The following is a 10,465-nucleotide window of genomic DNA, read 5'->3' as shown; positions in this document are numbered from 1 at the left end:
TCCTACCTCACCTCCCTTCTCTCCTTCTACAGCCCAGCCCACAACCTCCGCTCCTTTGTCGCTAATCTCCTCACTGTGCCTCGTTCTAGCCTGTCCCGCCGTCGACCCCCTGACCACATCATCCCCCTGGCCTGGAATGCCCTCCCTCCGTACATCCGCCAAGCTAGCTCTCTTCCTCCCTTCAAAGCCCTACTGAGAGCTCACCTCCTCCAGGAGGCCTTCCCAGACTGAGCCCCCTCCTTCCACTCCCCCCTTCCCCCTCCCCATCGCCCCGCCTTACCTCCTTCCCCTCCCCACAGCACCTCTATAGCTGTATATATGTTTGTACGTATTTATTACTCTATTTATTTTATTTGTACATATTGATTCTATTTATTTTATTTTGTTAATATGTTTTGTTTTGCTGTCTGTCTCCCTCTTCTAGACTGTGAGCCCGCTGTTGGGTAGGAACCGTCTCTATGTGTTGCCATATTGTACTTCCCAAGCTCTTAGTACAGTGCTCTGCACACTGTAAGCGCTCAATAAATACGATTGAATGAATGAATAGAGGTGCGTGATGTTTGGGGGTTACTGAACTGGAAAACACCTCCCTTATTGCTAGAACCTCTGCCCCGCTGGGGGCCACGGCCCTGGTCTAAACCCCAATTTAGGCCCCAGACTGTCTCCATTTCTTCCAACCTCATCCTCGTCCCCCCGCCCGCCCCTCCATCCAATTTACCCCCGCTCACTCCCTCCAGGGCAGCGTGGGTCTGGAGATCGTTGTCCTCTGCAGGGCTCAGCAGCAGGGCTCTGCAGGGCTCTTTCCCATCAGATTCATGGATTTGGTCAGCCAGGAAGGAACAGAGAGGAGCCCCTGATACCTCTCCCCTCTCCCTCAAACTCCGAGAAGCTCTCTAGACAGGACCCCCGTCCCTGAAGATAAAGCAGGAGCTGCTCCGAGGGGATCCCTGAGGGATGGCTCGGGGCCTTGCTGAGGGGCCTCGTGGCCTGGACAAGGCAAGCACCATCTGGTCACGTGGTTCGTGAGGCTCCTGGGAGACAAGGGCCCGGTCTCTACAGCATCAGAGATCGTGCCGGCCCTCGGACTTCTGGTCGAAAATAGCGGCATCTGTATTCCAGTGTCCCAACGGTTCCTGTTTTCACCGACAGTCTTTAGCCACTGAATGGTCTCACCTTTGTCTAATTTACAACCTGAGACACTCAATCTGTCAGTCAATCAGCCAACTGTAACTTTTTCTTATGGCCTTTGTGAAGCACTTACTATATATCAGGCTACGTGCTGGAGTAGTTACAAGCTAATCAGATTGGACAGAGTCTATTTCCTCCGTGGGGCTCACATCTCAATCCCTATTTTACAGATGAATGAACTGAGGGCCAGAAAAGTGAATTGACTTGCCCAAGGTCACACAGCAGACAAGTGGTGGAGCCAGGACTAGAATCCAGATCCTTCCATACTCTCTCCACTAGGCCGCACTGCTTCTGCTGGGGTTGCTGCTGCTGGGATCAAGATACCCGATCTGTTTACCCAAGCGGAACTTAACTGGAGTGAAGGCCAGGCAGCTTCTCTGGGAATCTGTGGAAAATCTATGTTGAAACCAGGTGATTCCTTTTTCCAGATTGCATTTATCCTTCGGTCGATCTGACTAATCTAAAACGGACAGACGACTGGAAAGGTGAACCCTAGCACCATTTGGCAGTTCACCAGCAGAGGAGATTAATTTTGCATGTTGAGTAAAACACTCAGCATGATGGACTGCCGCCCATAGAGGAGGACATAGAGGGCGACCAGGCCACCACCCTCTTGGACGCCATGACCTCGGGCATCGCCACGGGGGAGCATCCGGGGCCACGGAGGTGGCGGGCCCACCCATTGTTGTCTGTACAGGACAAACACCAAGTAGCACCTGGGATCAGAACAAAGGTCCTTCTGACTTCCAGGCCCGGGTTCTATCCACAAGGCCATGCTAAGAGTAAGGGCTTGGGAGCCAGAGGACGTGGGTTCTTAACCCGGCACTGCCACTTGTCAGCTGTGTGACCTTGGCCAAGTCTCTTAACTTCTCTGGGCCTCAGTTATCTGATCTGTAAAATGGGGATGAAGACCGTGAGCACCACGTGCTCACCACGTGACAACCAGATTACCTTGTATCTACTCTAGTGCTTAGAACAGAGCTTGGCACGTAGTAAGGTCTTAACAAATACCATTATTATTATTTTTGTTATTATTGTTATTATTATTAAAAGATGTTTTTGGAAAGACATGACAATATCAGAAGAGCAGCCTGCAGGTTTCAGAAATGTCATAGGCCTTACTGAGTTTGGTATTTGCTAAGCTTTTCCTAGGTATCAGGCACTGTACTAAGCACTGAAGTAGAAATAAGCTAGTTGGAAAAAGTTCACATCCCACATGGGGCTCAAAGTCGCCATCCCCATTTTACAGATGAGGTAAATAGAGGCCCAAAGAAGTAAAGTGGCTAGGTCAAGGTCATACAGCAGACATGTGGCAGAGCCAATACAAGAATTCATTCATTCATTCATTCAATCGTATTCATTGATCGCTTACTTTGTGCAGAGCACTGTACTAAGCGCTTGGGAAGTACAAGTTGGCAACATATAGAGACGGTCCCTACCCAACAGCGGGCTCACAGTCTAGCCCTGAAGGACCTGAAGGACAATCCAGGTCCTTCTGAGTCGCAGGTGTGGACTCTAACCATTAGGCTACGCTCCTCCCTCTGTTTGGGGAGGGCCCGTGGCCTGAAACAGGCAAGTAGCCCAGTTGTCCCGGGGCCGGAGTTCTGCAAAGCCTTAATAAGGCTCCCTGGGAAGCACTCAGGTCTGGCCATGTTTGTGGGACCCTCCCAAGGGCCTCCCATTCCTGGGGCTGTTCGGTGGACAAGACCAGTCCAGTCATAGAACAATACTGTCCCTGGGGAAGAGTCCGCCGTTGTTAAAATCCAAGTTATTTTCCGGTCCTCCACCTCAGAGAGCCAGGATTGATGGACTTAAGACCAACTGATCAGCGAGGAAAAGGGGAAAGCAGCAGGGAACAAAATACTCGAAACTACAGCAGGTAAGCGAGGTTAACCATAGTCAATGGTATTTACTGGTCGCCTAGTGTGTGCAGAGTACTGTACTAAGCGCTTGGGAGAGTACACAGGAGCAGAGTTGGTAGACACATTCCGTGCCCGCAACGTGCTTACAATCTAGAGGGTGGGAGGTTGATGAGTTGGTTATGGCACACATCGTATTGGCTGGTTATTCAATCAGCCTGGCCCACTGGAAAAAGCCCAGGCCTGGAAGTTGGGAGACTTGGATTCTAATCCCTCCTCCACCAATTGTTTGCTGTGTGACCTTGGGCAAGTCACTTCACCACTTCTCTGTGCCTCGATTCCCTCTTCTGTAAAACCGGTTCGGGGTTGATATGAAGGAATGTAAGAGTAGATAAGGGATGGCTTGTTCGAAGAGGTGAGATTTTAGGGAGACTGAAGTCTGGTGGATTTTTGAGGGATGGGACTTTCAAATTAAGGAAACTATGAGGCTGGTGATAAAGGAGAGAGGATTAAATAGGAAGTATAATTAGGCAGTTAGCTTGCATGGAACAAACAGCGAGAAGAGAAATTCATTCATTCATTCATTCATTCATTCGTATTTATTGAGGGCTTACTGTGTGCAGAGAACTGTACTAAGCGCTTGGGAAGTACACATTGGCAACATATAGAGACGGTCCCTACCCAACAGCGGGCTCACCTTCTAATTGCACTTCATTGTCGACTAGCCTGCTTTCATCCCTTTGTTCCTGCTGCACCTCCAACTTAGACTCTCCTCTTCTTCTTTCCTCTGCTTCTCTTCAAGAGAAGCAGCGTGGCCTAGTGGAAAGAGCCCGGGCTTTGGAGTCAGAGGTCATGGGTTCAAATCCCAGCTCCGCCAATTGTCAGCTGTGTGACTTTGGGCAAGTCACTTAACTTCTCTGGGCCTCAGTTCTCTCATCTGTAAAATGGGGATTAAGACTGTGGGCCCCCCGTGGAACAACCTGATCACCTTGGAACCTCCCCAGCGCTTAGAACAGTGCTTTGCACATAGTAAGCGCTAAATAAATGCCATCATCATTATTATTATTAGACTTTCCTCTTCCTCTTTCCACTGCTTCTCTTCAAGAGAAGCAGCATGGCCTATTGGAAAGAGCCCGGGCTTTGGAGTCAGAGGTCATGGGTTCAAATCCCAGCTCTGCCAATTGTCAGCTGTGTGAGTTTGGGCAAGTCACTTAACTTCTCTGTGCCTCAGTTCCCTCATCTGTAAAATGGGGATTAAGACTGTGAGCCCCACGTGGGACAACCTGATCACCTTGTAACCTTCCCAGAACTTAGAACAGTGTGTTGCACATAGTAAGCTCTTAATAAATGCTATTAAAAAAACATCTGACAGACCACAGCTCTCCCTACATTCACTGTCCTCTCAGAATCCACCTCTTCCAACAAGTCTTCTGGGATGACTACTGCAGGATAGTATGTGGACTAGTGGCCAGAGCAGAGGCCTGGGAGTAAGAAGAACCTGGGTTCTAATCCCAGCTCCGCCACTTGTCTGCTGTGTGTCACCTTGGACAAGTCACTTCACTTCTCTGTGCCTCAGTTACCTCATCTATAAAATGGGAATTAAGACTGTGAGCCCCACATGGGATGGGGACTGTGTCCAACCTGATTAGTTTATGTCTATCTCATTGCTTAGTATAGTGCCTGACACGTAGTAAGCACTTAATGAATATCTTTAAAACAAAAATGCCTACCTGCCCTCTTACTTAAATTGTAAGCCCCATGTGGGACCTGATGATCTTGTATTTACCCCAGTGTTTAGTACAGGGCTTTGCACAGAGTAACAAACACCACAATTATTATTATTATTACTATTCTTCATGCCTTAGTCCCCTCATCTGCTAAATGGGAATTCAGTACTTGTTCTCCCTCCTACTTACACTGGGAGCTCCATGTGAGACCTGATGATCTTGCATCTACCCTAGCACTTAGCACAGTGCTTGGCAGGTAGTGAATCTTTAACAAATACCAAATATTTATATATAACAAATATAGAAATGATATGCAATGATAATTGTGGTATTTTTTGAAGTGGTTACTGTGTACCAAGCACTATAGTCGATATAAGATGGTCAGGTCAGACAGACTCCATGCCAGATGGAGCTCACAACACAAAAGGAGGGAGAACAGGTATTGATTGCCAGTTTACAGATGAGGAAACAGAGGTACGGAGAACTTAAGTGAGTTGTTCAAGGTCACACAGCAAACAAGTGGCAGAGCCAAGATTGGAACCTAGGTGGTCTGACTCCCAGGCTCTGACCATCCTAATTAGGTTGAACACTTCAGAAAAATGATATGTAAAACAATGGAGAAGGATGAGAACAGCGGCAATTCATTCAATCTATTTATTGAGCGTTTACCATGTACAAAACACTATACTAAGCCCTTGGGATAGTACACTACAACAACAAAAGACACATTCCCTGACTACAACAAACTCACGGTCTAGAGGCAATGTGGTGGAGGGCTGATACAATAGTGTAGTGGCTATATGATAAGAGCTGGGATTAGGGTGGTAATTTTTTGGGTGATGAGAGATTCTGTGAATTGTTGAAGAGGAAGAATAGGAAATATTTATCAGGATATTGTCTTTCAATTTCTATCCTGAATGAAGACTAGAGAAGGACCCCATGTTTTGGGGACAGAGAATACCGGTGTCATTCTCAGAGACGGGAAAGTTAGATATGGGTACTAGTTTAGGATGGAAGATAAGTAGCTTGGTTTTAAGCCAGAAGCAGCGTGGCATAGTGGAAAGAACCCAGGCCTGGGTGTCAGAGGACCTGGATTCTTATTCCGGCTCTTCCAATTTCTATGTGACCTTGGTCAAGTCACTTCACTTCTCTTCCTGTTGTCTCTCCTACTTAGACTGTGGGCCCCTTGTAGGACAAGGACTGTGTCCAACGTAATTAATTGGTATCTACCCCAGCGTTTAGAAGAGCGTCTGACACATAGTAAATGCTTAACAAATATCTCTAAAAAAACCCGTTATGTAGCAGGCAGCTTGTTATCCAAGGGGAGGAATTTGGAGCCAAGAGAGGTAGGACTGGGGAGGTAGATGAAGAATTCTACTGTGAGCCTCATGTGAGACAGGGACTGCATCCAACCTGTTTAACTTGTATCTACCTCGGCGCTTAGAACAGAGTGCCACACAGAATTGTAATTGTTAAGCGCTTGCTATGTGCCAGACACTGTATTGAGCACTTAGGTAGACGCAAGATAATCCTGTTGGACACAGTCCCTGTCCCATATGGGCTAACAGTCTTAATCCTCACTTTACAGATGAGGGAACTGAAACACAGAGAAATTAAGTGACTTTCCCATGTTCACACAGCAGACAAACGGTGGAGCCTGGATTAAAACCCAGGTCCTCTGACTCCCAGGCCTGGGCTCTTTCCACCAGTCAGTCATACTTATTCATTCATTCAATTGTATTTATTGAGTGCTTTCTGTGTGCAGAGCACTGTACTAACTCCTTGGGAAGTACAAGTTGGCAACATATAGAGAAGGTCCCTATCCAACAATGGGCTCACAGTCTAGAAGGAGGAGACAAACACCAAAACAAAACAAATAGACAGGTGTCAATACCATCGGAATAAATAGAATTATAGCTATATACACATTATCGATAAAATAAATAGAATAGTAAATATGTACAAGTAAAATAAATAGAGTATTAAATCTGTACAAACATACATACAGGTGCTGTGGGGAGGATACGGAGGTAGGGCGGGGGATGGGGAGGGGAAGAGGGAAAAGGGGGCTTAGTCTGGGACGGCCTCTTGGACGAGGTGAGCTCTCAGTAGGGCTTTGAAGGGAGGAAGAGAGATAGCTTGGTGGATGTGTGGAGGGAGGGCATTCCAGCCCAGGGGGGGTCGTGGACCGGGGGTCGACGGCGGGACAGGCGAAAACGAGGTACAGTGAGGAGGTTAATGGCAGAGGAGCGGAGGGTGCGAGCTGGGCTGTAGAAGGAGAGAAGGGAGGTAAGGTAGGAGGGGGCGAGATGATGGAGAGTCTTGAAGCCGAGAGTGAGGAGTCTTTGCTTGGTTGACATGCAGCCACTGGAGATTTTTAAGGAGGGGAGTAGCATGCCCAGAGTGTTTCTGCACAAAGATGATCCGGGCAGCAGCGTGAAGTATAGACTGAAATGGGGAGAGACAGGAGGATGGGAGATAAGAGAGGAGGCTGATGCAGTAATCCAGTCGGGATAAGATGAGAGATTGAACCAGCAAGGTAGTGGTTTGGAGGAAGAGGAAAGGCTGGATCTTGGCGATGTTGTGGAGGTGAGACAGGCAGGTTTTGGTGACGGATTGGTTGTGAGGGGTGAACTAAAGAGAGGAGTCGAAGATGACATCACGTTTGTGGCCTTGTGAGACGGGAAGGATGGTAGTAAGAGCCAAGGATTCTTGCATAAGGACTTGGAAAACTTTCAATTAGGCTCTCTAGTAGGTGACCCAGGCCTCTCTCCTCCACCAATCAGGAGGAGTGGCGAAATCTCACTGTACAGAATTAATGTTGTCATCAAGGAAAATTAGATTCTGTAGTCCCGACGCCAATCACCAGAAATGGAAAGCATCTCCCTGAGTGGACGTCATCACCGGTGCTAATTCTCAGATGGAAACTTGACAAGCTGTGACAGCGAGAAGCAGTGCCCCCTAGTGGAAGGAGCCCAGGCTTAGGAATCAGAGGACCTGGGTTCTAATCCCTGCTCTGCCACTTGTCTATGGTGTGACCTGGGGTCAAGTCACTTCACTTCTCGGCACCTCAGTTACCTCGTCTGTAAAATGGGGATTTCATACCTTAATATGTTAATCCAAGGACTTATCCTATCCAGTCTTGTTTACTGTATCAGCCTCCTTGATTCTTCCCTCTCATTCAACATACATATTCAATCAATCACTAAACCCTGTAGGCCCCACCTTCACATCACTAAATTCAACTCTTTCCTCTCCATCCAAACTACTACCACATTAATCCAAGCTTCTATCCTATCCTACCTGGGTTTCTCTATCAGCCTCCTTGCTAACCTCCCTGTCTCCTGTCTCACCCCACTCAAGTCCATACTTCACTTTGCTGCCCGAATCATTTTTCTACAGTAATGTTCAGGCCTTGTTTCCACACTCCTCAAGAACCTCCAGTGGTTGCCTACCCACCTCCGCATCAAACTAAAACTCCTTACCGTGATCTTTAAAGCACTCAATCACCTTGCCCTCTCTTACCTCACCTCAGTATTTTCTAAACACAGCCCAACGTGCACACTTCGCGTCATTAATGCTAATCTTCTCACTGTGTGTCGATCTTGTCTACCGCACTGCTAACCCATATGCCCATATGCCTCTGGCCTGGAATGCACCCCCTCTTCATATTCGACAGACAATTACTCTTCCTCTCTTCAAAGTTATGTTGAAGGCACATCTCATCCAAGAGGTCTTCTGTCACTAAGCCCTCTTTTCTTTTTTCCTTTCCTTCCACACCCTTCTGCCTACCCAGACTTGCTCCCTTTATTCATCTCCACTCCCAGCTCCACAGAACTTTCCCAAGTGTTTGGTACAGTGCTCTGAGCACAGTAAATGCTCAATGAATACCACGGATCGATCGGTTGATTGAGGAGGCATTATTGGATGAGATCCGAAATTGTCACCTTGGACCAGAAGCCAGTAGTGCTGTAGAAAATGATGAAATGACATGAGAAAACTCCTTATCACAACTTTAAAGCACTCAAGCAGCTCCTACCTCCTACCTTACCTCACCTATCTCCTACTACAGTCCAGGCCTCTTTCTCCATTCCTGTATCATCAGCTTATTCACCATGCCTCTATCTCATCTTTCACACCACATACCCCTATCCATCGTTCTCCCTTGTCCCACTACCCCCTTCCATATGCACCAGACCTCCACTTTCTCCAATTTCAAAGTGTTTTTAAGGTCACATTTCTTCCAATAGGCCTTTCCTGGTCAACCCTCCTTTCCCAGCACCCTCTTCCTTCTATATCACCTATGCACTTGGATCTGTGCCCTGTGAGCATTTGATATTCATCCCAAAACACTATGTACATAGTTATGTATATGGCTATTTGGAAAATTAATTTTTTATATCAGTGCCTGTCTCCCCCTCTAGATTGTAAGCTCACTCGGCACAGGGAACCTGTCCACGGATTCTGCTACATTGTACTCTCTCAAGTTCATTGTGGGCAGGGATTGTATCTATTTATTGTTATGTTGTACTTTCCCAAGCACACAGTACAGTGCTTTACACACAGTGAGTGCTCAAGAACTATGAATGAATGAAGCCCTTAATACAATGCTCTGCACACAGTAAGTGCTCAATAAATGTCAGTGATCTGACAGTCATATTTTTAGAGCGCTTACTGTGTGCAGAGCACTGTACCGAATGCTTTGGAGAGTACACTATAACAAGAGAGACGACATGATGAGCTCAGACGGGGACACAGATATTAATATAAATAAATGATTACAGATATGGATATAAGTGCTGTGGTGCTGGGAGCAGAGATGAATATAGGGAGCCTTGCCCGTTTACCGCTTCTCCTCCTCGCACAGACACCCCAGCTCGGTGTGTAGTAAGAGCTGCTGGCCGGGATTCAGGAAAACATCTCGGTAGGCGAAACCCGCCTGCTGCTATGACTGCGTGCCCTGTGCCTAGGGGGAGATCAGCAATCAGACCGCTAGGTGTCCAGGGAGGATCGTGCTTCCCGGTCAAACAGCAGTGACCGGGCAGGAGAGCTTTCCAAGAATGTGAAACAGTAACAAAAATAACGATAATGATTGCGATATTTGTTAAGCATTTAGAGGGTGTCTAATGAAGCAGTTTTGCCTAGTGGAGAGAGCACGGATCTGGGAGTCAGAAGGACTTGGGTTCTAATCCCGGTTCCTACGCTTGTCTGTTGGATGACCTTGGGCAAGCTCCTTCGTTTCTCTTGGTCTCAGTTCCCTCATCTGTAAAATGGGGATTAAAACTGTGAAGCTCAGTTGGGACAGGAACTGTGTCCCACTTGATGAAGTTGGATTTACCACAGTGTTTAGTACAGTGCCTGGTACATAGTAAGCAATAAACAAATACCAGACAGAAGAAGAAGAGAAAAAATACTGTTCTTGGTGCTGGGACACAATCTCTGCCTCACGTGTCTAAGTAAGATGGAGAAGAAGAATTGAATCCCCAAATGAGGAAACTGAGACACAGAAAAGTGAAGTGACTTATCCCAGATTGTAAAGCAGGCAATTGGCAAAACCGGAACAAGAGCCCATGTCCTCTGATTTGCAGGGCTGCGGTTCTTCCCCTACCCCACACTGTAATTCACCTATAACAACCAACAAGACTTAGCAGAAGGAGCCCGGGCCTGGGAGTCAGAGGACCAGGGTTCAAA

This window comes from Tachyglossus aculeatus, unplaced genomic scaffold (assembly GCF_015852505.1).
Source record: "Tachyglossus aculeatus isolate mTacAcu1 unplaced genomic scaffold, mTacAcu1.pri SUPER_32, whole genome shotgun sequence".
Taxonomy (NCBI): Eukaryota; Metazoa; Chordata; class Mammalia; order Monotremata; family Tachyglossidae; genus Tachyglossus; species Tachyglossus aculeatus.
Note: the sequence above shows the minus strand (reverse complement) of the source record.